The following is a 26,316-nucleotide window of genomic DNA, read 5'->3' on the forward strand; positions in this document are numbered from 1 at the left end:
GTGTTCCGTGCCTATTGCACTCACCTCATCCACAACCATCCCTCCTCCGCTATCAATGATAGTTCGCACCGTTGGGCGTGCGCTCGCAAGGGGGCTGGGAGGATGGGAATGCTCAAGGTGCTGAATACCATGTACACCACAAAGGGTTTTTTCGCATTGGGACACTTATCCACACGGCCACATCAGACCTGGTGTCTCCAGACTCCCCTTTGAAGACCCCATCCCTGCAATCATCATATGTCTGTATCCTTTGACTGTGTTCTGGGCCTATTACACTCGCCTCATCCACATCCATCCCGCCTCGGCTATCAATAACATTTCGCACCTGTGGGCGTGCACTCGCAAGGGGGCTGGGAGCATGGGAACTCTCAAAGTGCTGAATACCATGAACACCACAAAGGGTTGATAGCGGAAAGGGGTGGAGGGGGATGAGGCGAGTGTAATAGGCCCAGAACACAGTCAAAGGACACAGACATATGATAATGTGGGATGAGGGGAGCGCAATAGGCCCGGGACACAGTCCCCTGCACCATACTTCTTCTCTGCACTCTGGCCTTCCTCCAAGGCCCCCCAACCCCTCCACGGAAGCTAGGAATCTCCGAGTCATCTTCGACTCCTCCCTTTCCTTCATCCCTCACATTCAGGACATTGTCAAGAAGTCCCACTTTCAGCTCTTCCTTCTCAAAAGGACTCTACTCTTCCTCACCTTCCCCCAGAGACTCAATGTTACTCGTGCTCTGGTTCTATCCAGGCTAGACTACTGCAATAGTCTCCTCCTTAATCTTCCTCCTTCCACCCTGAAACTCCTCTGTGATGTCGCTAGACAACCCTATCACGTGACGGGGAACACGGGGACACGGAAAGGGGAGAAGCAGGTAGCGGAAAGGGAAGATTAGTTTGTTGATGTTCGGAGGTGAATAAAGATGTGTTTGAACCTCGCTCTGGCTCCCGCCTCATTTATACTACGTTTGTATGTTGGCGAGTGAAGCGGATCATTGAAGGTCCCTCCAGAACACTACACTGGCAACGAGAAAGGCTACGAACTGCAGCGTTAGTAAAAGACCCGCACTCGTGGCACTGGAGGCGCCACGCGAGTTGCGTGCAGGAATTCCGGCGACGGGGCGAGAGGCCGCCCCCAGCACCGGCAAGTGGAAGAGGCAGATGTGAGCCCACAGCGGTTCCCTGCTGGCGTACAAATACGCCCATCCCCACTGCCACAAATTCGGGTGGTGCATAGCGTGAAAAGCTCCTGCCAACGGCAACGTTCTTCTGCAGGTTGAAGCGCGATTGCTCCCCATTGTGCATTCCCGATCCCTGGTGGATGAGCGGGGCTCCCGCGCACCTCATTAACAGTATCAAGCACAATAGCAGCCACCTGGCAGCTGTGGGCCGCAGACAAATCAAGGACTATAAAGTGACGTGTCAGCCCACGTCCGATAAGGTACGTCAACCTAATATCACCCTTGCATAACCAGCACACGCTGCAGTACTCCACCGGATGCTGGCACTATGCACGTGGTGGCGCCAGACCACAGAATAGTCAAAGTCCCAGCACACGGAAGGATTTCATCACTGGAAGCAAGTGGTCCACACCATGTGGCCCAGAGTAGAAGGGCCATCAAGCTGAAATTCAGTTGGACTCCCACAAAACTGCCAATAATTCTGGCTACAGCGTATGTTGGAGGGGAAGACAGGCATCGCTGCACAATCACGATGCTTCCCAGCCTACTGCAGCCATCTAGCAAAGCACGCAAGCAGGCTCCATGTCAGACAACAAATCACTAACTGTACCACTAATACCTGCTCAAGCAACCCCGGCAAGGATGCACGACAGCCTGGTAACGCAACTACCCACACACTTTGACCTCACTGATTCCAGCACACTAGGGCCACGCTGGAAAATGTGGCTGAGGGATTTCGAAGTATGTTTGAAAGCCATCGGCACTGGTAGATGGAGAGAAGAAACATAGCTTACTAACATACTCAATTGGCTCGAATGTCAGAGATATTCTAGATGAGCTTCCGGAAAGTGCCACTGACACCTATGCAGGCCTGAAATCCACTCTCACAGACTATTTCACACCACACACAAATGTGGACTATGAGAGACACATATTTCACATGACTAAACAAACTAAAGGAGAGACTATGGACGCTTTCGTCATGCGCTTAAGACTCAAAATGAAGCACTGTGACTTCACCAATTATTCCAACGAAGAGGTGCTATGCTTGCAAACTATAGTAGGGTGTGAGAGCGCAGACTTTAGAAAACGCCTCCTACAAAAACCATGCAACTTGGAAGAAATCCTGCATCTCGCTCGGTCGGATGCTGTGCTAACTGCCCAAGTGGAAGGCTTGGAAGACATCAAGATCACGCACGGCAAACGAGAGCCCGTCAACAAACTGGAGGGGTCCACTAAGGGGGAACGCCGAACCATTCTGCTACAGGTGCGGCCATGAGTACCCGCATGAAGGACTATGCCCCGCATGGGCCAGCAATGTGCAGCGTGTATATGAGACAACCACTACAAAGCAGTTGTCATATATTTCGCAACTAAATGCTAAGTGAAGGATGGGGAGGAAAACTGGCTCCAAGCAAGGAAGCAAGTCCACTAAGCCCACCCCGAACTTCCATATCGACGTACAAGGCCCCTTCACGATGGCACAGAGAGGAGCGGTCAGACATGAGACAAGAACGAGCCTCAGGGGACTGGAGGGACAGCCAACCGCCCACCTCCAGACCAAGAAGAAGACCCCAAAGATATGTCAGATACCTATTCGAACACTCTCAGTCTGACAGCGGCTCTAGCATTTCCTTGGAAGAAAAACCCAGACAGCACGAGAAACCACGTGAAGAACCGCTGAAAAAGGGCTATCTATTCGCACTGGGCAACCCGACGGCCAAAGAGCACAGTCCAACACTCATGATACAAATCAATGAGACAGCTGCTGAATTCCTGGTGGACATGGGGGCCACAGTAAATGTCATAAGTGAAGTATATCACAGCATACTGCATGCCCAATGCCTGCGGCCAGCCAAAGCACTAATATACCCATACGGATCCAAAACACCACTGCCATGCAAAGGCTACTTCATTGCCTCGTGCAGCTACAAAGAACAACCCAAAGAAATCCCCATGCATGTCCTAGAAGCCGCCACTGAGAGCGGATGCTCCTAAGCTATAAGGCTGCCATTGACATGGGCCTCATCCATGTGCTCTATAGACTTATGGTACATAAGTACTTGGACCCCACTGCGAACATTGAACAAGTATTCCCCATACTTTCCAAGAGCTTAGGAAAACTCAAGGGACACCAAATAGAACTCCACATCGACACAAGCATCACCCCGGTAGCCCATCACTACAGGGGAATCCCCATTAACAAACAGAAGCAGGTGGAAGAAGAACTGATAGAATTACTGGAGGCAGACATCATCGAGCCAGCAGAAGGCCCCACACTGTGGGTGTCCCCCATCATGCCTGCACCCAAGAAGGACTCAAAAGACATTTGCATCTGTGTAGACATGCGAAGACCCAACAAAGCCATACTCCGGGACGACACCAAGCCCTGCGTATTACAGACATAGTCCACCTCCTAAATGGGGCGACAACATTCTCCAATTTAGACCTCAACAAAGGCTTTCATCAGCTGGAACACAAGAAGACATCCAGATACATCGCCACTTTCGCCACCCATCTGGGCTTATATAGGTACAAACGCCTCAGTTTCGGCGTCTCATCGGCAGCAGAAATATTTCAGTCGGAAATCCATAATGTCATCAAGCACATACAGAACTGCCTGAATTACAGGGATGATATCCTGGTGTCTGGGCAAACACAGGAGCAGTACGACAATATCCTCATGAGCGTGTGCATGGCTCTAGAGGAGGCCAACCTTACACTAAACAAGGAGAAGTGTGAGTTCAGGAAACATACCCTTTGTTTTTTGGACACATTTTCTTTTCCAACGGGATGACACCAGATCCAGAAAAGGTCAGTGCGCTCACAGAAGCAGAACCACCCAATTCTACAACAGACTTACGATCATTCCTAGGGATAGCGAGCTATTGCACACGCTATATAAGGGATTTCACATCCGTCAGTGAACCCCTTAGTGCACTTACCAAGCACAACACAGAATTCAAATGGACGGAACAGTGTCAGCAGGCATTCCAGTCAATAAAGCAATGCATATCCAGCACCCAAAATATGACGTACTTTGATCCAAAGAAAACCACTGAGCTTGTGGTAGATGCAAGCCCTGTAAGGCCTCAGAGCCATCCAGACTCAACTAGACGAAAGAGACAGCCTGTCAAGACATATCATGTCATACGCCAGCAGAAGCCTATCTAAGACCGAACAGGCCTACTCACAGAAGGACTAGCGGTAGTATGGGCCTGTGAGCCTTTCCACTTATTCCTGTACGGAAAACCCTTCACGATAGTCACCGACCACCAGGCATTGACATTTATCTACAGGAATCTGCAGGTGAAAATGCCACCACGCATAGCGAGATGGGCACTGAGATTGCAGGACTATCACTTCAACATAATACACAGACCCCGGGGAAGGAACACAAAGCCACCGATTTTCTATCGCGACACCCATGTAAGGAACACCAGCCATCTCCATCTATCACAGACAAAATCCATCCGATATGTGGTTCCTGGAAGCACCCCAAAGGGCCTGGACCCACACCAGATAGCGCAAGAAACACACACAGACCAAGGAATACAGATTATTCTGAGGTGTCTGGAAACCGGCAACTAGAAACGAGCCGTGGATGATGACGTGAGGCAAGACATCACCTGCCTCATTGAGGAACTTGCCAAATCCGAAGAAGGTCTCCTGCTAAAGGGCACCAAACCAGTAATTCTCTGAAGCTTGACAAAGAAAGTGCTTAAACTGGCGCACGAGGGACACAGGGGCATAGTGTCCACCAAACGGATGCTCAGACAAAAACTATGGTTTCCGCATCTTGATACACAAGTTGAAGAACTGCTAAAACACTGCCCCACCTGCGCTGTCATAAACCCACACACGAGACTAGAGCCACTGCGCATGACAGAACTACACGAAGGAGAGTGGGAGGAAGTAGCTGTAGATTTTTTTGGACCACTAGAAGGGGAGAGCACATACGCGTGGCCTTTGATGAATACTGTCAATACCCCGACATTCAGATAGTACCCTCCTCCTCAGCGTTTCACACAATCCCTGCTCTCAAAAGGATGTTCGCCATCTACGGCATCCCGAAAGTGATAAGATAATGGGTCCCTGTTTGCCATGTACACGTCAAGACCCCTCGGGCCCAACCTCTGAATGGGACTCACCCTATGAAGGGGGTGGAGAAGAATCCAGTGCAGATCTACCACCCATGCCACGATATGTACCCGAGGAGTTGGGGGACATGAGACCGCAGAGAGCGAGAAGGAAGCCCAAAACACTCATTGAGGAAATGAACAAAAGTTGAGTTACATGTTTAGTATCGGGCGGGTGTGATGTCGCTAGACAACCCTATCACGTGACGGGGAACACAGGGACGCGGGAAGGGAAGGAGCGGGTGGCGGAAAGGGAAAGTTAGTTTGTTGATTTTCGGAGGTGAATAAAGATGTGTTTGAACCTCGCTCCGGCTCCCGCCTCATTTATACTACGTTTGTATGTTGGCGAATGAAGCAGATGATTGGGCAGCAAGAATTATCCTTGGCCTCAAGCCGAGGGACCGCATCTCTCCTGCCCTACAAAGCATTCACTGGCTCCCGGTCTCAGCATGGATTACATTCAAATCCCTCTGTTTCATCCACAAGGCTATCTGGGGCCAGGGACCACTCTAGCTTCAACGCCTCCTGACCAAATACTCCCCTTCTAGACTCCGTTCCTCTGGCACCAGCTCCCTGCGTGTTAAGCGCTTTGCTAAACAGAGTGCTGGTGGGCGATCACTTTCCTCGTCTGGCTGCCTCCTGTGGACCAGCCTCCCCCTCCCTCTGTGTCTTGAGCAGGACCTCCTTAAGTTCCGGAAAAGCCTCAAGACCTTTCTCTTTACCTGTTCCTTCTCCTCCTCTCTTCCCTGCTTATTTTACAGCAGCGTGAATGATGTGCAGGGCCTGTATGTGTCCTCAGGGACTTGACCCCCCACATCTCTCATCCCAGCTGCTGTCTTTCTGCTGCACTTACTTGGGCTCACCCTTCCCACGGGTGGTGCACTTACGTTCTTCTCCTCTTAGCACTTACCATGAGCACTTCTCCATGAGCACCAAAGCACTTATCCCTCCCCCCTCCGCACTAGCACGTTCTGAACACTCACAAGGCATAGTAGGTTCATATACCCTTCCCTTACTCTCATTATTTGTTTGTAATATTAATTCAATTATTCATGTGTGCTCTAATTGCATAAGCGCCTAGCACATGGCCAATGAAATAAATAAAATGCAGTTAGGCCAAGTTAAGTCTTGGGGTAAGTACATTGTCATAAAACACATTATAAACACACAACACAATGCTTGAAGGTACGCAGACCAAAGATTAAACCTTGTTCACAATACTAACAGTATTTCTAGGGAAGTCAGAACTTATCAGAACACACTTAATATAGGACACTCCTATTTATGGGGAGTAAAACCATAAGTTTGTTTCTGATTACTTTCAGTAATACAATATAAACTACCTGTGACTCACTTTGATTGTCTTCCAAGCAGGTGCAGATTCTGTAAGTAATCCAAGCTGTGTTTAGACTAACAGTTGCAAATGCCCCACTAAGCATCTAATTCCCTAAATATCTCTGCATGAAAAAGGTGCTCCTAAAATGAAGTGTTACACAACATAACCCCAGACACCCATAGCTCTCAACCATTTGTGTCGCAAAGGCGGGTGAAAAAACCCAATTTTATTTTTGGCGGGTGAGAGGCCCATTGAAATGAATGGGCGTGCAGGAGGCTTGGCGGGTGAGTCAGCTGTTTACAAGGCGGGTGTGAGTTGAGAGCTATGGACACCGTTGTCATGATGTTATGTCCTGAGGGGGTCCAGTCAGCAAAGGCGCTGCATTTTCGAGCGTGTGCAGCCTCCACGATAGGAGATACAAAAAAGTGTGTAAACTTCGGAATAATGAAAAATCGAAGGTGGTACCGGAGAGGTGTGACGTTATGTTTCACTGTACGTAGCTACTACTACTTACTTATCCAACTTGTGTCACCAATATTGCATTTTTTTCATTGGTTTGGTGTTTTATTTAGCCGATGCGTTTTGTAACTGAACCGCCGTTGGCAGTTTGTGCATCATCCCCCCACCCACGTCAGTAAAACGTCGCCTGTGATTGGTCGCCTGTGTGTGTGTGTTCAAAGGCGTCCACTCGCCCGGAACACGGAAGCTGGCTCCGCCCAGACAAGCTGTTGAAACAATCGTGCTTAACATAAAGAGTTTAACCACATGAATTAATTAATTAACCGCAGCGTTCTTCTGCATTTTAAATAGGAACTCCAATGTACGCTTTACCGATAGGTTGTATAATATCAAGAAAACGCGGAGCGGATTACCATTTCGCTCTGTGGACACCCAGCCCGCATGGCGCATTGTCCAGGCGCGGCCAACAAGGCGTGTTTTTCCTTGATTTTTTTTAATACCCCATGGTGTGGTGCCCCTGATTTGTTTGAAGTAGTTCCCGTTGCAACCAATGGCCTTTTGCTGCGGTCACGTTGTGTTGTTTTGGAGTAGCTATCTTTCGATTGTCAATGCTTTCGGCTGTGGATCGTTGCTCTTGTCGCTGATTACATACATATTCAACCCTTTGGAGACATGGCCCAGTGGCCTAATGGATAAGGCATCAGCCTCCGGAGCTGGGGATTGTGGGTTCAAGTCCCACCTGGGTCGAAGGCGTCATTTTACAACTAAATACAAATATTTTGGTATTAAGAGATACACACAAATAAATGAAATAAGATGTAAATATCTAACAATAAACATTGCAGACGCCACGCCCTCATCGTGTTTCACTTCAAAATTATTTTAAATGGCGTTTCAATGCGTTCTGCAACTGAAAATTATCGCGATCTCATCAAGAAGCCTTCCTGTAGTGGACTAACACATACAACCACCCTCATCCTACTGGATGACCACACAAACCAGACAATCCTTTTAGGAAGGACACCTTCAGACATGAACAAGAGCACCTCCTCCATGAAATCTATTTAGATTTGAAACAAAGCACATTAAATATAATACGGACAAAGAGCGGTGGATGTTGCTACTGACAGCCCTGCCCACTCCAATATTACCCAAATTGATGGAGTGGGGAGAGTCCACTGGTAAATGTAATACAATTGACAGCTTCTTCATCATCAAGATAAATACAATCAGACAACATTGATGAGTCAAAACTGGTGCCCCTTGCTCACGATCCCACCTCACCCAAGCCAACCCTGGATGTTATGTTCTACAGGGAGTGCCCTGCAGCCTGGGGGCAACCCCAGCTCACGCTCGCACGCTCGCGCTGGCGGGCGCGCAAAAACACACGCCGGAGACGTGTTGCTGTTTCGGTGCTCCGGCGCGAACTGCCGGGCACCGCCTTTATTAACCAAACACGCATGCGCGAACTCCGTGAGGTCGTGCATGCGCACAATGGTGTACTCCGTACACAACATCCCCCCTTTTTCCCCCAAACAACAAACACTGTAAAACTGTAGAACCAACAGGGTTCTCATCCAGCTGGCCTTGGCAGGGTGTTGCCGTTTATGATGCCGGGTCCATAATAAAGTCCTGGAACCTTTGCGGCGGCCGGCGTCCCTCCCTGCTCGGGTACCTGCGTGGACCTCTCTCAGGGCTCTCGGGTACCCTGGGATCCTCTCGCGGTCCGTCATCTCCTTGCGGCGCTTCAGTTGTCTGGCCTAGACCCTGACGGGGTTCTTCCTCCGTTGCCGTGGGTCCTATGCGCTTGAAGAATGAGACATTCCTCGTTACTGTACTCCGCGCATTTGCAGCAGTAATCATGGATCCTTTGACGTGCGTTACTCCCAGTGGTTGTGTTTCGTAGGTCATCGAGAGTTTCCCCTCTGGCCTCCTATTCCGGACCAACACGGTATCTCCCACCGCGATATCTCTCTCGGGCAGTGTAGGGGAGGATTGGTCCAAAGGACCCCCCTTGCCTACATCCCTTCCCCAGGTGAGGGCCATGGCTCATCGGGCGTCCCCTCATGCCACCAGGGCCCAGGTGGTGGAGGGCTCACCTGCTGAAGACATTGCCCAAACGCAGTGAATTTAGCTAGGCCTCAGGAACCATTTTGTCTAATAAAGATGGTGTGAGCTCAGCGCACTGTAGCGCGGCCCCCACCCTCGGAGAGTTTCAATTATCCCTGTGGCCGCAGCTCCCTGGCAGATCCGCTGTGAGCCCGTTCCCACGAACAAGACGGACATGAGCTAGTGTAAGATACTAACACTGTAACATTTCACCTTCCGCAGTGTATCACTGATCCCAGCATGACCCGGCCAGCGAGGCCTGGGTGAAAAAGAGAACTGTAAAATGGTGATCGGATAAAAGTAAAAGTCCCCAAATACTAATGCCAAAACTACTTGCAATACGCACATTTTCTTCACAAAACTCCGTCTATTAAGGAAACCTGTAAAATGTATAAATATGGTAGAATGCATGTTTACATGACATTAGCAATGAAGAACCCACACCACTGCAGTTGTGTGCAAATAATAAAAAGCGTTCCCGGGGACTATTCGTTATGTGTATCATTGAAAAGCTTACACCCCACGGTCCCGCGCCATAACCGAACCAATGCTGCTAGAGTACAAGGGAAGACAAGTGTAACCATACAGAGGGCTCATGTGAAGGACGCGCGAGAATGCACCCGTCATGTGTGTATGTCTAAGCCCCTTATGTGCCACTACCGTCACGCACGGTGGCGAGTCACTTTCTTTGTGCTCCACCAACCACACTACTACCTCACTTACTGCAAATGTATATGCATATAACTAAATGTTGTAGTTGTTAAAACGTAAAGTGTACAAATAATGTGCTCAGACTGGCTATATTTGAAGAGACATTTAGCAAAGTTAAAATGTATGTCTTCGTATGATTCAAATGAGTATTGTATAGTATTTGAATGTTTATGATGTTTTCACCTAAAATTGGTAACACACGAGGAAGATACCTTTATGAATATGCGCAAGGCCATTCCCCCTCCCTCCCTGCGAAGACTGCCAAACAAGAGAGCAGAGGCCCGCGCCGCGCTGCTCCACCTCCCCCAACTAGGCTGGAGCCGCTTCAAAGATTTGTAGTCCTCTCTGCAGCACCCAAGGCCACGGCCCGCCACCTGCATTATTTACAGCACAGCAGTAAACCTCCGCCTGAAAACACAAATCCAAAGGCGCCCTCTCTTAAACCCCACAACCCACCGGATCACCTTAGGCTTATGGCCCCTGTACAATTAGGACACCCAATACTATGGCAACATACAGCAGCACATTCATCACGACTTCTAACAAGACAGAAAGACATGTACCGCCTGTCCCATGCCCTGAGACCTAGCCCCTCGACCTATGGCACCCGGTCAACAGGACACTGTTAACCATGCACTGATGAATCGCCATCAAACCCCTCACAAGGTGCATTCCTCCTGTGTTGCATTAACCTGTACAATAACCTATTGAAAGATTTACTAAAGAAGATAATATTGCAATAACCGAATGACTGCGGTGTGCATGGCCTAGGACAGATAAGTCAGGAAAAGACATTCATCTCTGACACTGGCCACAATGGCACAACAACACCGTCCGGATGAACCCAGCAGACCTGCCAGGCCCGGCCCAACCCACGAGGCTGACCAGTGACGTCCTCCAGCCAAGGCATACCACATCGCAGCAGCACCTATAGCTAGTCGTCTCCACCCAATCCCATTGAACTTGTGCCCCCTATAGTGTGTAGGTTCTGATGATGTTTTTTGTAAATATATACGCCTGTCTTCGCTATTGTCAGGCAGAGCGCTCTCGGAGTTTGCAGAGTTCTTTGCATGCCCTATTCTGATTGATAAACTCCCATTTACGCTCACCCGCACTCTGTCTTGGCCTTATTCCCATTTTGGGAGAGTCCTTCATTGTCTCTCATTGCGGGGAGGATCGTGCTGGTTGGGGACGCTTGCCTTCAGTGGTGACCCCGAAAGCGTGATCATTATTATTTTTTCCCAACCTTTCACTACCGTCCCCTTTTGGCACGAAAATCTCCGGTCGAAAAGGGATACGCACGGTGCGCCGGCTCCGGGAGGCTGCCCACCAACGGCGACCGGTACGCTCAGAAGTGCGCACTCAACAGAGAGAGGGTACGGGATCCCGGTTGAAAAATCCCCTTTGAGTACTGCTCGCCGGAGCCGGGGCTGACTGTTGAGCGGACGGCAGCACTGCCTGGACAGACCCAGTTTCGGAGACTATCGGTTCAAGACGGGCACGTGAGTATTGAGTGCGAGCGATCATAAAGGGAGGAGAGGAGGGGATTTAGGACAGGGAACGAGGCGGGGTAAAAAAGGGAGAACGTAGGTCTACTAAGGACCATCTTAAACTTTCATTACTCTTTCTTTGCATATGGCCATTAGGATTAAGAGGTGAATAAGAGATAAAAGTGACGGGAACCTAGCTCCGAGAGGGGGTGGAAGGCGGCGCCGCATAATGCTATCTTGACTAGTACTGGGAATATATGAAGAAGTGGAAAATAAGATAAAAGTGTCTGGCAAAGGGAGACATGGAGAATATATTAGTGACTGCTATTCTTTCTATTCTTTTCTTTAGGGTTGTGGGAGAAATAAAAGTGGGATTAGTACAAAACGATAGAGATAAAGTGAAAGACAGAGAGTTTCACTGTAAGAGTGAAGATCAAACCTATACATATATATATACATATATCTGAATAAGACGGACAGGGACAGCCGGCCAGGGAGGAAAGGGAGGGCAAATTGAACTGCGAATAGAGTGTTACAGAGAGGTGTGTGCACATCGTCTGCGTCAGGAGATAATTTGGTGTGATGGGCGTGTAAGAATGGTCATAAATGCATAGCCATTGAGTGGTCATGGTAAGTGTGGCCAGACTAAGCTTTATAAAGACAAAAGTAATAAGGTGAAGTGAGTGTGTACCTTTTTGATTTCTGGGTTAACATTGTCGAGATTACTGATGGTTTGCTCTTGTACGTGCCCCCCAAAGAGAATGGAATAGAGGCTGTGTACAGCCATTCTTATGGTGTGCAGGCAGGGGGAGGAACACAAAGGTCCCCACTATTGAGTAAGACATAAAATACGAGGACTCACATGGTGACACGCTTACATTGTAATATTGAGGTACATAGAGACACATAAGTACCAGGGGGGCGCAAAGTATGGGGGCAGAAACACCCTTATCACATATTTGTAAGAACCTACCCGGGTATGCGGAGCAGATTAAGAAATATCATGACCAATGGATCACAGAGTTGAAGGGCGAGGGGTTGCCCCAGATATGGCCCGAAGGGGGTTCATTTGACAAAAGTGTCCTAGATATGGTAGCTACATGCATTTGTTTGAAATACAAGGGGAAGCAGTTGCATAATAGGAGAGAAATATTAGATCTCTGGAGGTTGTTTGAAGAGATACCACCGCCTAAGCCACAAGAGTTAAACCCTGATCTACCATCCACCACTGACAATCCACTAATGATACAGAAAGATGCTAATGCATTGCCAGACGCAGAGCCACCAATAGAGGTAATAAGTTTATACCCAAAGCCTGTGCCCGCAGAAGGGTACAGTGACCCCACTTATGTGCCTCCCCCGACAACTACTACAACCCAAAGGCCAACGGCACCTCCGCCATACGAGAGTACTAGGGAGCGAGCCCAGGTGAGCACACCAAGGGTGGACATAGAAAAGCTAACAGACGATCTAGAGTCAAGGCTCTCGATAACCAAAGATGAGCTCTCGAGGATAAAAAGCATATGTGAGCGAACAGCACTTAATGCAGCGAGATCAGAGCACGCGCCTAGAGCGCAGAGCGAGGGTAGAACACTTGAAGAAGGGTGGAAAAAAGGCGAGATACTGTTCAGAATCCAAGAAGAACCAACCCGAATAATTGAACTAGAGACACGAGAGGGATGTACTGACAATGAAGAAAGGCCCATAGGGGACAGGGAGGACCTACTATGTGATATAAGGGACGATTTGGAGGAAAGCGACAGGTTGAGCATGGCAATGGGAGGGGGAAGCGAAGGGTTGGATGGTGCATGTTCAATGAGAACACTGGATGATGAGTGGACGGGGCGATTAAGAAACCGGGTGGGGAAAATGGCATCATTGGGAACATCAGGAGTGAAGACGGGTACAGATACCACAATGAAAGGGAAGTTGCAGCTCCCGCTAATACATAGGGGAGGAGGGAGGCCGAATTACATACCCTGGGCTCAGATGGATAAGGCCAATTTACTAAAGTTATTGCCCCCGTTATCGGGAGGGGGGAGCAAGTGGATATACGTCTTTGAGAAACACACTGCCGGGGTACCCCTAGCAATAGGAGATGTGAAGAGCTTGCTTGTATCAGCAGTGGGGGATCAGGCTGATAGAGTATGGGTCAAGGCTGGTTTCCCGGGAGTAACATTAGACTGCAACCGCCATGATGGGGCCTTCTTTAACACAGTGCGTGCAAGGGTGTGGGATGCTTTGCGGGAAACGTTTCCAGACACCCCAGACTTACAGTCAGTAATGCAGTGTACAATGAATGACGGGGAAGATGCTATGGATTACATTTTTCGGGTCCAAGAGATGTGGAGAACAGAAACGGGTACGCCCTGGTATCAATCGACATCTTTATTTTACTTCATTATAAAGAGGGGGTTGCCAAAGGAGGTGCAAAAGGCGCTCGACAAGATAGCAGGTATTGAAGCGAAAGGATGGCCTGAGATTCAGAGCATAATAGTGCACCACTGTAAGCGAATAAAAGAAAGGGAGAAGGAGGTGGCGCAGAAAAGGTTGGCAGACGAAGCAAAACTAGTGCAGACAAAGTTGGTGAAGGTCGCAGCAGCAGTAGCCGCGCTCCCACACAGCAGGGAGGGAGATGAGGAGGAGGAGGGGCTGGTAGCAATACAAGGAAGGATGGCAACTAATTGGGCAGGAGCAGGACAACGGCAGTGGAACGAGCAGGAGCAAGGCGGAGGTCCGCAGTGGCAAGAGTGGGCCCCTCAAGGGGGACGAGGTGGGTACAGGGGCCGAAGAGGAGGTGGGCCGGGGTACGGGGGAATGGGAGGAAATGGATGGCAGGGTCCCAGAGGAGCGCAAGGGAGCTGTTGGAACTGCGGGAGATGGGGACATTATTCTAGGGAGTGCAGAAGCAGACCCAACAACGGATTTCAAGAGGCAGAACATTATGGCCATCCCCATCCGGGGAGCCCATATGGTCTCCCAATGGGACAACAACAAAGAAACCCAGGCCAGGGGTACAATGAACAACAACAGGGGCATCAATACAGAACAGAGAATCACCCACAAAACAATGACACTATGCATTACACGCCAGGCAACCCTTTTGCAACAACGTCAAATGGAGCACCAGCACCAGCCCCCTATAGTGGCGTGTCGGTGGTCTCAGGGAGTGTGTTCAACCAAGGGGGGGCAATGAAACACCCCGCATAGGACAGCCCACAGAGAACACTTGCGTGTCCAGTTCTATCTACCACCTACGATGCATCAGAGGAACCATTGGTAGGGGCGCAGATAGGAGACAAGCAATTCATATTCATGGTGGATTCGGGAGCAGAGAAATCATGTATTAGGGAGGGCCGGTTCCCGCTATCTAACCGGAAGTTAGAGACGCAGGGGTTCTCTGGGGCTGTAATTGAAGTTCCTTACACAGAAGCATTGGATGTAACAGTGGGGGGCAAAACTGTAAAGACACCCTTACTGTATTATGAACACTCGCCAATAAATTTACTAGGGAGGGATCTTCTTAGCAAACTCAACATGACAATATCATTCACTGAGAGAGGTATAGTGTGTTCAACACCCGGAATATGCCCATTACGTGTAATGTTGGTAGTACAGGCTCACACAACGACACCAGAAATACAAGGTTTGCCAGTAAACGAGGAAATGTTTATTGAAGGACTAAAGACATTGGCCCTCATAATTCCTGAGCTAAGAAGAATGGATTGGAGGATTCCAGCGGAGTTCCTCTTCCGCCCAATAGTGTGCCCTGACACAGCACCAGGATCAGTGGTATCATTAGATTTGCACGCTGTACAAGTATCTGCAAAAAGGATTTCTGTGATTGGAATAGATATAGAAGGATGTGAGTGGCGTACAGTACTGTGTACGAATGCCAATATTGCCATAAGAGACTTAACTGATAAGGATCTCTTCTCAGACTCAGAGGGGGATGGTGAAATAGTAATGGAAATAGCAATGCCCTGTGACATTTTGATTCAAGCTAGGGAAATCCCGGTTCAGCTGATGGCAGTGGTGGGAGCACCACCGTCATTCTTCGATGATGACATGAGGCTCGTACCAAATAATTTGTGGACGACAGGCCCCCATGATGTAGGGTTGTTGCATGGAGTACAACCTGTGATAATAAAACTCAAACAAGGAGCAATTCTACCCCGAGTGAAACAGTATCCATTGTCCCGTGAGGCTGAAGAAGGGATAAAAGAGACAATAAATGCACTACTAGCACAAGGGATAATAGTGCCTTCAAACTCCCCATGTAACACATGTATTTACCCAATCAAAAAAGCGAAGGGAGGGTCTTGGAGGATGATACAGGATTTACGCCCCCTAAATGATGTAATTCAGAAAGAGTTCCCTTTGGTCCCGAACCCTGCATCAATATTATGCAGCATCCCAAAAACGGCATCACACTTCACGGTGGTCGACTTGAAAAACGCATTTTTCTCCATCCCCCTGGCTGGAGAGAGCAGATACCTGACAGCATTTACACTAGGGGGGAAGAGATATGAACATTGCAGATTACCGCAGGGATACTGTGAGAGCCCGAGCATATTCAACCGCATACTACATGAAGACTTAGGAAACAGTTGAGAGTACAATCATTCAGTACGTAGACGATTTACTCGTCTGTGCACAGGACGAAGAAGCATGCAGAAAGGATTCAATAACACTCCTGACCCTGTTGGCCAATAAGGGGTACAAAGTAGACAAGGGAAAGCTACAGTACTGCCTGACAGAAGTTCTATACTTGGGACAGCTAATATCAAAAGATGGAAAAAGAATAATCCCCGACAGGGTAGAAGCAATAAGATCAGTAGGAGAACCCACAACAGTGAAAGACATGCAGAAATTCCTGGGAATGTGCAACTATTGCCGAGCATGGATATTAGATTATGCAGCATACACTAGACCCTTATTGCAAGCACTGAAGGAGGCCCAACAGGAGAACAAGAAAATAGAATGGTCAGAAGAAATGAGCGCCTCCTTCAAATCATTAAAAGAGTTGATTTCAAGCGCTCCAGTGCTTGCAAATCCTGATTATGGGCGCGAGTTTTACCTGTTCTCACACTGCAAGGGAACACTGATGACAGCTGTAATGACACAAAAGACGTCCCTAGGAAACAAACCTTTGGCTTACTATAGTGGCACTTTGGATGCTGTGATGCAAGGACATTTCGCGTGCGAGCAATCGCTCGCTGCAGCCGCGTTCGCAATTGAGAAAAGTGCCACAATCGTAATGGGATGCCCTGTGACGTTGTTTGTGGAACATTCATTATTTGCGATACTTGAGAGGTCAAAAAGCACACTGACAACACAGCGGGCAACCGCCTATGAAATAATATTGTCCAGCGCCAACATCCATGTGGTGCGATGCAAGACAGTGAATCCAGCAACATTCATTACAGAAGCATGCACACTAGAGGACATGCAGGAACACGACTGTGCAACTTACACAGGAGAAAGAGGGGAGGACACAGTGGTGTGTGAGAATGCTCTGAGCGAGGAGGAAGTGTACTTCGTAGACGGGTCAGCATCAATTGACATGGACACGGGAGAGAGACATGTGGGTATGGCAGTGGTGAGATTAGAAGATGGTGAGTATGAGACACTAGTGCAGTACCGCCTCCCATCACATTACTCCGCACAAGCAGCAGAACTGATTGCCCTCATAGAAGCACTACATGCAGCTAAAGGTTGTGCAGTGACAATCTACACAGAATCAGCTTACATGACGACAACAGAACATGGGAGTCTAGCAAGATGGGGGCGGAGGGGGTTTCGACGAGCAGGTGGAACTCCAGTGCAGCATGCAGAATTGCTGAAGGAGTTGATTGAGGCCCTACAAGATCCCACAGCGGTAGCAATGGTGAAGTGCCAAGCACATACATCCAACACAGATGTTGTGTCTTTGGGAAACGTGGCAGCTGACGCTGCCGCCAAGGAAGCTTCCTACTTTCAGAAATATGAAGCAGGTGAGTACATGCTGCAGCACAAGACAAACGAAGAGCTCCCAGAAGGGTACAATATGATGCCTATATCACAAATACTAGAATTACAGGAAGGAGCAAGTGCAGATGAAAAATTGATGTGGGCGAAACGAGGGTGCAGCCAATCGGCGACAGACTTACTGTGGCGACAAAATAACTCAGGAAAAGTGGTAATGCCAGTAAAGTTATTGGAAATAGCGTTCCAACAACTACACTTCCCAGCACACAACACGAAACAGCACATTGCAGCAGAGATACAGGAGGAGTGGTTCGTGCCCTGTCTTCAGGAACACTTATCCCGATTGACACTGGAGTGCACAACATGTCAGATATACAATTCAGGAATGACACTACGTACGCTCAGGGGAACAATTCCAAAACCGATTGGGCCATTCAGAGAGTTACATATCGATTACGCGGACATGGGAGAAAGGTGTAATGGGGCACGCTACATGATTGTGGTTGTATGCCCATTTTCAAGGTGGGTAGAAGCAGGCCCATGTGCACGACCTGATGCTAAAAGCACAGCGAAATTCCTAGTGAGGGAAGTATTTCCGCGCTGGGGAATTTGTGACGTGATTCGCTCAGACAACGGCACTCACTTTGTAAATGAGCTCTTCAAGGAGGTAACAACACTGTTGGGAATAAAGCATAAATTGTGCTCGATTTATCATCCTCAAAGTAATGGCGTAGTGGAAAAGATGAACGGTCTGTTAAAAGGAAGGTTATCGAAACTATGCTTTTCATTAAAAAAGAACTGGATTTACTGTTTGCCCCTTGCACTGTTTGAGCTGAGAAATCAGCCAAGCAAGGACCACCATTTGTCCCCGCACAAGATCGTGACTGGGAGACGAATGCACACAGCACACTCCCCACTGCGCGAACACTCAGATGCACACAGAAGCGCTGCGATATTCGGAGACGAGTTCACAGACTATTTGAAGAAATTAACGAGGGCAGCGCGCGCAATATCAAAGCAGCTCTCTCCACCTTTCACGAGAGAGGAGGGAAACACCACAGGATCTGTTACTGAACATGAAAAACAGCTACAGCTGATGCCGGGTGAATTCATTTATGTCAGGAGTTTTGTGCGCCGGTGGAACGCACCACAGTTCCATGGCCCATACGAGGTAGTGTTTTGCACGCCCACGGCAGTAAAAGTAAAGGGCCTAAAGTATTGGATACATTTGACAGATGAGAGAAAAATTGGGCGGAACCCTCTTTTTTGTGAAGGGGGCCTGACTCCTGAGGGTGGGTATACTAGAAAAAGAGGAAATGGAGTCAAAAAGCTACCCTGACCCAAGACGGGGAAGGAGGTCACAACATTTGCAGCGAAGCGAGACATATTTTCAAAAGGGTGCTATTGCATTCAGGATGTGCAACAGTGAGCACATAAGTATCTGCTATTTCGTGGGTTAGTAGGCAGAGTGAAAACTTAGTACATGTATTGCTTGGAATCACAATACGTTTCTGAATGCAATAGCACCCTTTTGAAAATATGTCTCGTTTTCTGAAAATATGTCTATCGTGTTAGTGTTAAATAAACTTGTTTTTCTTGGTACTCTCGCCGTCTTTAAGGTGTTTGTCTTTATAAGCTAGCCATTACCTAGCTTCGCTGCAAATGTTGTGACCTCCTTCCCCGTCTTGGGTCAGGGTAGCTTTTTGACTCCATTTCCTCTTTTTCTACATTTGACAGATGTAAGAAGGGCATATAATAATGTGCAGGAAGAGGTGGATGAGGAGGCACAGACAACAGCAAACAATGCAAATGAACAGAATGTCTGAATATGAACTTGTGTGTGTGCCAGTAATGCACCTGAATGAAAAAGTGGCTGACAAGTATACGTGCATTTAAGGTTATAAAAAAATAAATAAAAATAAATGTTCTTTTATGGACTTATATATATATATATAAATAACGATGTGATACAAATATGCAGTGTCTACTCCCTTGTCTGTGCATCCCCAACCCTACAGCCCTACCCGTTCCCATTCCCTTTCAATATATACTGGCACTGGTAGTGCCAACAAAATGTTTACATTCATGCACTTAATGCACTTTTATATCTCAAACAGGAGCTACCATGGCATCTAACGGGCAGCCTGCAACGGATAGATTTATTAGATTTAGAGAGTTGTTAACTGAGAGATGCAGATATTCGTATGAGTGTGGATTATCTGTGTGCATTACATTGTTTTTTACAATAATGTTTGGCCTGGTTACATATTGGTTCATAGCGTTCATCTCTATCGAGATGAACGAGGGGGGAGGGATTAACAGCACTACTGTGACCAATGCAACTGCAAGTGTAAATACCAAGGAAGGTGATTTTTTGGTATGGGACGGAACTAAACTTGTATGGGGTTATTATACCACACCATCCAATGCTGTCATCTCAAAAAATGAAGGGCTACAGGGTGAAATGCAAAATAACACAGTGTCTCCGCCGAAAATATCTAATTACAATGCCCGTAGTTTAAATGACCGAAACCCCTCCGCCATATCCTGGTTGTATAACACCCCCACCAGCCAGCCTGCCCCCGTAACCATAGACACATTGTCAGATAACAGAATGGAAGAAAATGAAAGAATGACAGCAACACATGAATATTATATGATGATTGGGTAAAGGGGGCGGGAAGGAGAAAGGGGGGCCCACTTTGTCTATCGCCCATGAAGCCGGGAAGTACATTAGGAAAGGAAATAACAGACGGAAAAGGGAAGCGGAGAGGAGGAAGTATGATGAGTACTATGGGTTAGGACTAGATAAAATGGAAGACCCACAACACCCCCACCAGACAAATAAATGGTACGCGGATATGAGGGCAACAGCTAAACAAACAACAAATGAGAGCTGTTATGTCTGCTCCCTCATTCCCCATGCTTCAGGCACGCCCAAAGTATTGTTACCCAAAGAATTGCCTATTGTGGATGCCCAATGTCTCCTTCATCTCAAGTTGTGCAGGATTAAGAACACCTTCCAGGCACATGAAGTTACTTTTAGAATGCTGCAGAACGAGAAAACTTGCTATCCCAAAACAGTAGGAGTGATATGTCTAGAAGAACCATTTTTTATAATACAAGGGACACTTTTTTCAGACAACAAGTGGAAGGACGAAGAAGTAATGTGTAAGGCTGAAGCGCTGAATGTTGTAATGTACCTTGACTCGGGGTGGAGCTCTAACTGGTGATAACCTGATCTTAAGTCCAGTTTTGAAAAGACTTTGGCTCCCTGGAGTTCCCCTACGATGTCATCTAGGGTGGGTGTGAGATGACGCTCCCTTTTGATTGCGGCATTTGGTAGCCTCATATCTACACAGATACGTACCGCCCCGGGTTGTTTTGGTTTTGGGGCCACCACAATAGGAGATACCCAGGGGGTGGGACCTTCTACTCTTTCGATAATGTCTTGGTCAACCAGCAGCTGCAACTCTTCCTCCACTTGGGCTCTTAGGTGAAAAGGAATGCGGCGATGTTTGAGCGCCATCGGCCTCACTGACTTGTCAATGTGTAAACGTATGGGCTCAGCTTTTAGTTTCCCAATGCCCTTGAAGAGTGATTCAAATCTGTGTAATATGCCGTCCAGATCGGCGTGATACACTTCAAAAGCGAATTGGACAATTTTGAGTGCTTCCGACGGCGCACAACTTAAAAGGGAATGCGGGCTGACGCCGGTGACAAAGAACCTCGCTTTGATGGTATTCTGTCCGTGAGACACCGGGGCCACGAACACACCCTGGATGGGCAGGGGTGCGTCCCCTCCAAATGCATATATTTGCGCCGTGGACGCTGATAGGTCTGGTGGGCCTGGTAGAGCCTCGTAATGTTTGGTGGCCAACACACAGACCGACGCACCAGTGTCTATGAGAACAGGAGTGGGGATTTTACCAATGTTAACAGTGCATGTGGGTTGTCGCCTTGTGCCAGGACCCTTCACTATGCTTGAAATGAAGAAGATTTCTTCATCCTCCTCCTCCTCCTCAGCAATGTTCAGGTCTTGCAGACCTTGATCGATCGACGAAATACCTCTCACCCTGCGAGTGCCACCCCTTCCGACTCTCTCTGGTCCTCTCACCGCAGTCACAGGCGCCGCTGCCCTGCACATTCTTGCATAGTGCCCAGGTGTTCCACACCGGCCACAGACTCTCGAATTTGCTGGGCATTCGCCGTCATGTGGGAGGTCATATCCACAGTAGGAGCATGATGAGGTGTTTCCTGGTGCTGGCGGGGTCTCAGCCCTCTTTGGTGTCCATCTTGACCTTCCAGCAGCCGATCGTCCCACTGCGAAAGCCTCTTCTTCTTTCTTGGAGCGTGTGGCTGCATCCATTTTTGCTCCTCTGGCTTCTGCTAGTTCGTGTGCTCTCCCCATGTCCAAAATCTGCTGGAGGGTCAGACCAGGTTCCCTCAGTACTTGTCTTCTCAGTTTACCTGAGCTGCACCCTAGCAGTAGCTGATTGTGAACCATTTCCTCCTCGTTTACCCATCTACAGGAGGTCGCCAGATGTCTCAGGCGGGCACAAAACTTGTCCAAAGACTCATCGTCCAGTTGTTTTTCGGCACCCATGACAAATCTGTCAAAGTCGACATTTGCCATGGGAAGGAAATGGTCCTTAAGTGCCTGCTTGACTGCAGCATACGTGACCACGGGGATGTTGAGAGAGTCGTAAATTTTGTGGACCTCCGCTCCTGCTGAATAGATCATAATCGCAACTTTTGCTTCATCATCTTTTTCCCCTGATGCCTTGAAAAACATTTCCAGTCTTTTGACCCACAACAACCACTTGGGACCAAGTTTGGATGGAGGCCCTGTGGTGTCAAATTCAGGCATGGGGGCTAGGGAGCTGCGTGATCTGCGTGGAATTGGGGCGACGGCACCCTCATCATCTGTCTCCTCGCCCATTTTCGCGCCAGGTACTCACGATGTCCTCCTCCTACTGGTGGGTGACTTGTCCTGGACGTGTGGCAGTGCTGGAGAATGCCGGAGTCCACTTCTTTCTTCTCTTTGTGCCGCAGCCCTGCACCAGCTGGGCTGTGGAGGTTCCAAAAATTGAATTCACAATATTCAGCTGGCAGATGGCGCACGAGCACCCTCCCGGGCCGCAACCACTGCCAACTGCGTATGAGGAGAGGAGAAAACCAAAAACAAGATGGCCGCCGGCTTTCCTAACGGGTCCGTGATACGGAGCAACGTTCTGTCTCTCCGACGCTGTCGGAGCAGAGAACGAGATCCGTGCCTCCTCGTCGCCAGTGTTATGTTCTACGGGGAGTGCCCTGCAGCCTGGGGGCAACCCCCGCTCACGCTCGCACGCTCGCGCTGGCGGGCGCGCAAGAACACACACCAGAGACGTGTTGCTGTTCCGGTGCTCCGGCGCGAACTGCCGGGCACTGCCTTTATTAACCAAACACGCATGCGCGAACCCTGTGAGGTCGCGCATGCGCACAACGGTGTACTCCGTACACAACACTGGACACACTTCACACCCAGAACCCAAAATGACCTAGCTGACAGTCTCGCAAAGACTACTTGATACAAGGATGACATCCTTCCTATTCCAGCATGCAACGGTTCTCAGGATCCTCACATTATCGCCTCCAAGTGGTCAATGCCTCGCTATTTCGAGGCATCTTCCCAAAAATCTTAAAAACAGGATTAATCTGCCCACTCCTTAAAAAAGCCATTCTAGACCAAGACTACCTCGCTAACTAATGGGGGATCACAAGCCTTCCATTCATTGGTTAAATCATTGAGATGGCAGTTGGCAACCAACTCAGTGTTTGGATTAACCAATCTGACCTGCTCTGTGATTACCAATCTAGATTTAGACACAAATAAAGCACAGAAACGACTACTATCTACCTCATAGATGTTGATCTCCAAAGCATGGATAAAAGTGACCCTGCCTCTTGATCCTCCTTGATGTCTCTGCCGCGTTTGGCACGGTCAACCAAGCCTACTCACAGAATGGGGTTGACAGGCACAGTCCTCAACTGCTTCACCTTCTACCTCTCAGAGTGATACCAAGCAGTGCAGATGGGTAACCTCTGATCCAACATTGGCCGATCTCCTGCAGAGTGCCACAGTGATCAATGGTCTCCCAGTGATCTTCCATCTCTATATGGAACCACTCAGGTCACTTCTCAACTACCCTTATAGCTCACTTAACCAGTATGTTGACAATACTCAGTTATATGGGTATCCAGTTTCTATTTTCGAAAAAATGTTTTATCAGAATTTTTTTATCGAAAACTTTTTGAACAAATCCAAAATACAGAAAAAAACTGAATAAAAAATAAACATATGTTGGGGTGGGGTAGGGGAGTAAAACAGGTGGGGTGGGGGTTAGGGTGGGGTTATAGACATAGGGAAAGCTTTAGGGACTGGAGCCCATTTAAAACAACATTGTGCGAGAAGCACACACTCAAAGTGTCTCGGCTATGTGTTTTTCCTTCTGGAGCCGACGTTTCTTCCATTTCTGCAGTGACCAGAGCTACCAATTTAAGGACCAAAGCCCATTTAAAAGAACATTGTGTTCAAAGCTCATGCGCAAAGTTTTTCAGGCAAAGTGTTTTGCCTTCTGGAACCGACGTTTCTTTTTGGGGAGCAGCTTCCTTTTCTGCAGTGACCAAAACAACATTGGGCCTCATTATGACTGTGGCGGCCCTGGAATAATATTTCTTGGCCACCACACTACAAGTCTGCCTGCAGGGGCCGTGGCACCGGCAGGCTGCCCTCCGATCTCGTAATGAGGTCCATTGTGTGCAAAGTGTCTTGGGAAAAGTGTTTTGCTTTCTGGAGCTGGCGTTTCCTTTTATTCGGGAGCAGCTTCCTTTTATGCAGTGACCAGAGCCACCACTTTAAAGACCGGAGCCCATTTAAAATAACATTGTTCGTGAAGTGTCACAGGCAAAATGTTTTGATGTTTCGGTGGACGGTATATGGCTAAAGGGGCACTATCGGAAAATACACCAGTGGGGAAAAAAGGTAAAGTCAGAGCTGCTCCCCTCTCCCCCAACACCTCCCCTTCTGTGCTTTACAAGTGCGCAGTGTTAAAAAATGTATTGGAGTGTGGGTGAATTACACATATACATACGCCCAATGTATACACGTAAAAAGATTTGACAGAGCCCACAGATATTGATCTGAATTTGGTGTTGTTGGTACACACAGCTGCTAAAATCTTGCCAAGACTTGATTGAGACCATTGACATTGAGCTAAATTTTGTATCGCAGGCAAGCCTTGTTATTAAAAGATTGTAGATACCATTATTGCACTATAGACATTGGTTGATGGCTGGAAAGACCATAAACAAGGGAAAAACTACAAGGCATAGGCAAAGAAAGCTATACGTAAAAATGCCCACAACACGATTACGGACAACAGCAAATGAAATTGAAAAGGTGACAGAATTGGATGGGGAGAAATCCCGGGACAGTGAACGAGCAGATGATATCAATGCTCAAGGAAGTATCACGGCCTTCTTCCATCGTGAGGCCGAAGCAAGTCAGGAGCATGGAGATTTCACGCAGACTGAGCAGGAGGAGAAAGCGCATAATGAAATCCCAGACCGTTCAGGTACAGATTTTGGTAGCATAGATAATAATTCTTTGCTCGAACTGTTTTATACATTACATGACACATTGCAATCAGGTGTTCCCAAAACCTCCACGGAATCTCAACAGCCAAGTTTGCAGACATGTGAGCCACCGTCTCAGCCTCCTCCTGTTCCTACGGCACCAGTAAATACACAAAGAATGTCGGCAACCCCTGTGCTGTACCCAGACTCAGATCCGGATAGTAGTTGGAGTATTGAGAGCATTGGAGGGTCGGGAAATTCTAATTATACAATCCAATGTAAGCAATGTGGGCCCAAATGGGAACTATGACACATTGCAGTTTGCTGTCAAGATCCTATTGAAATTCTGTGGCACTATATTGCAGGAGGTGACCCTCCAGGGTGCTGCAATTGAACATTTAACAAAGCAACTTATAAAGACAACAGCAGAAAACCCCCCAAAGGTGGACAAAAGTATATCCCCTAATACAGTGCACAGCTGGATTGGGGACTGCTATGGTGTTAAACGGAAATCATATTATGCCTCCTTTTGATTTATATTGGCCTAAGCCTAGTCGCTCTATGAAGAAAACCACGTTACAAAGTCCCGATTTCTGATCGACTTCGCCGCGATTTTAGAATCATCCGCCATTTTGATTTCTGTTCGTATGATTCTCTGTTCTAAAATGGTGGACTGTGTTTCTAACTTGCAACCAAGCCTCCCGACCTTTGAGTTCTTTTAATGGTTAGACTGTCCGCGGGCCGACTCTTTAGACTAGGTAAAGAGACCTTGTACTACGAATGAACTGTCGCCCTAGTATTGTCTACGCTAAAAAGCCTCATCCACAAATACACATCGGCGACAATGATGCATAAACACCAAGCGTGGACACAGGCTGAACTACATTGTGTTGGGATATAGACTAAGGCTTACTGTGGGATCCGAGAATATACATCGCCATTGTAACTTGATGGAAATGCAAATTTATGTAATCCTTCTGCATATTATTGTATAAGCTGTATGTGAACTAGGCACGAACTCTAGACCGCAGATTATTAACATGTGGAGGGGCTGGACAATATTGTTGAAACTGTATAAAAAGCATGAATATCTAGATGTCCAGCACTCTCTCTCCTCTCTTTGACGGGGTGGTACTCATTGTGAGGTGTTGAGAGCCAGAAAGCTATCTGTTTCTATGTTTCTTTGTAAACTGCGCAGAATAAAAGGTCTGTGAATCTTTATAGCCCGTGTTTGGTGTATTTCAATTTGTGGTACTCAGCCTCGATATTTCCCTTTGCTTTAACAATGTGGGTCTTAGCAGAAG

The 26,316-nt window shown here is 48.0% G+C and overlaps 1 protein-coding gene and 1 non-coding gene across 2 annotated transcripts in view; one reads left to right on the plus strand and one right to left on the minus strand.

The window, feature by feature from the left end:
* The window catches only part of NCKAP1L (NCK associated protein 1 like), a 2,015,530-nt gene that overhangs the window by 1,821,079 nt on the left and 168,135 nt on the right, over positions 1-26,316 (minus strand). The gene's annotated exons all lie outside the window — the stretch shown is intronic.
* Positions 7,790-7,862, plus strand: TRNAR-CCG (transfer RNA arginine (anticodon CCG)). The gene has a single exon. It is a non-coding gene; the product is annotated as a tRNA-Arg (tRNA).

The sequence above is a fragment of the Ambystoma mexicanum genome, chromosome 3q, assembly GCF_040938575.1.
Source record: "Ambystoma mexicanum isolate Mex_15411 chromosome 3q, UKY_AmexF1_1, whole genome shotgun sequence".
In the NCBI taxonomy this organism is placed as follows: domain Eukaryota; kingdom Metazoa; phylum Chordata; class Amphibia; order Caudata; family Ambystomatidae; genus Ambystoma; species Ambystoma mexicanum.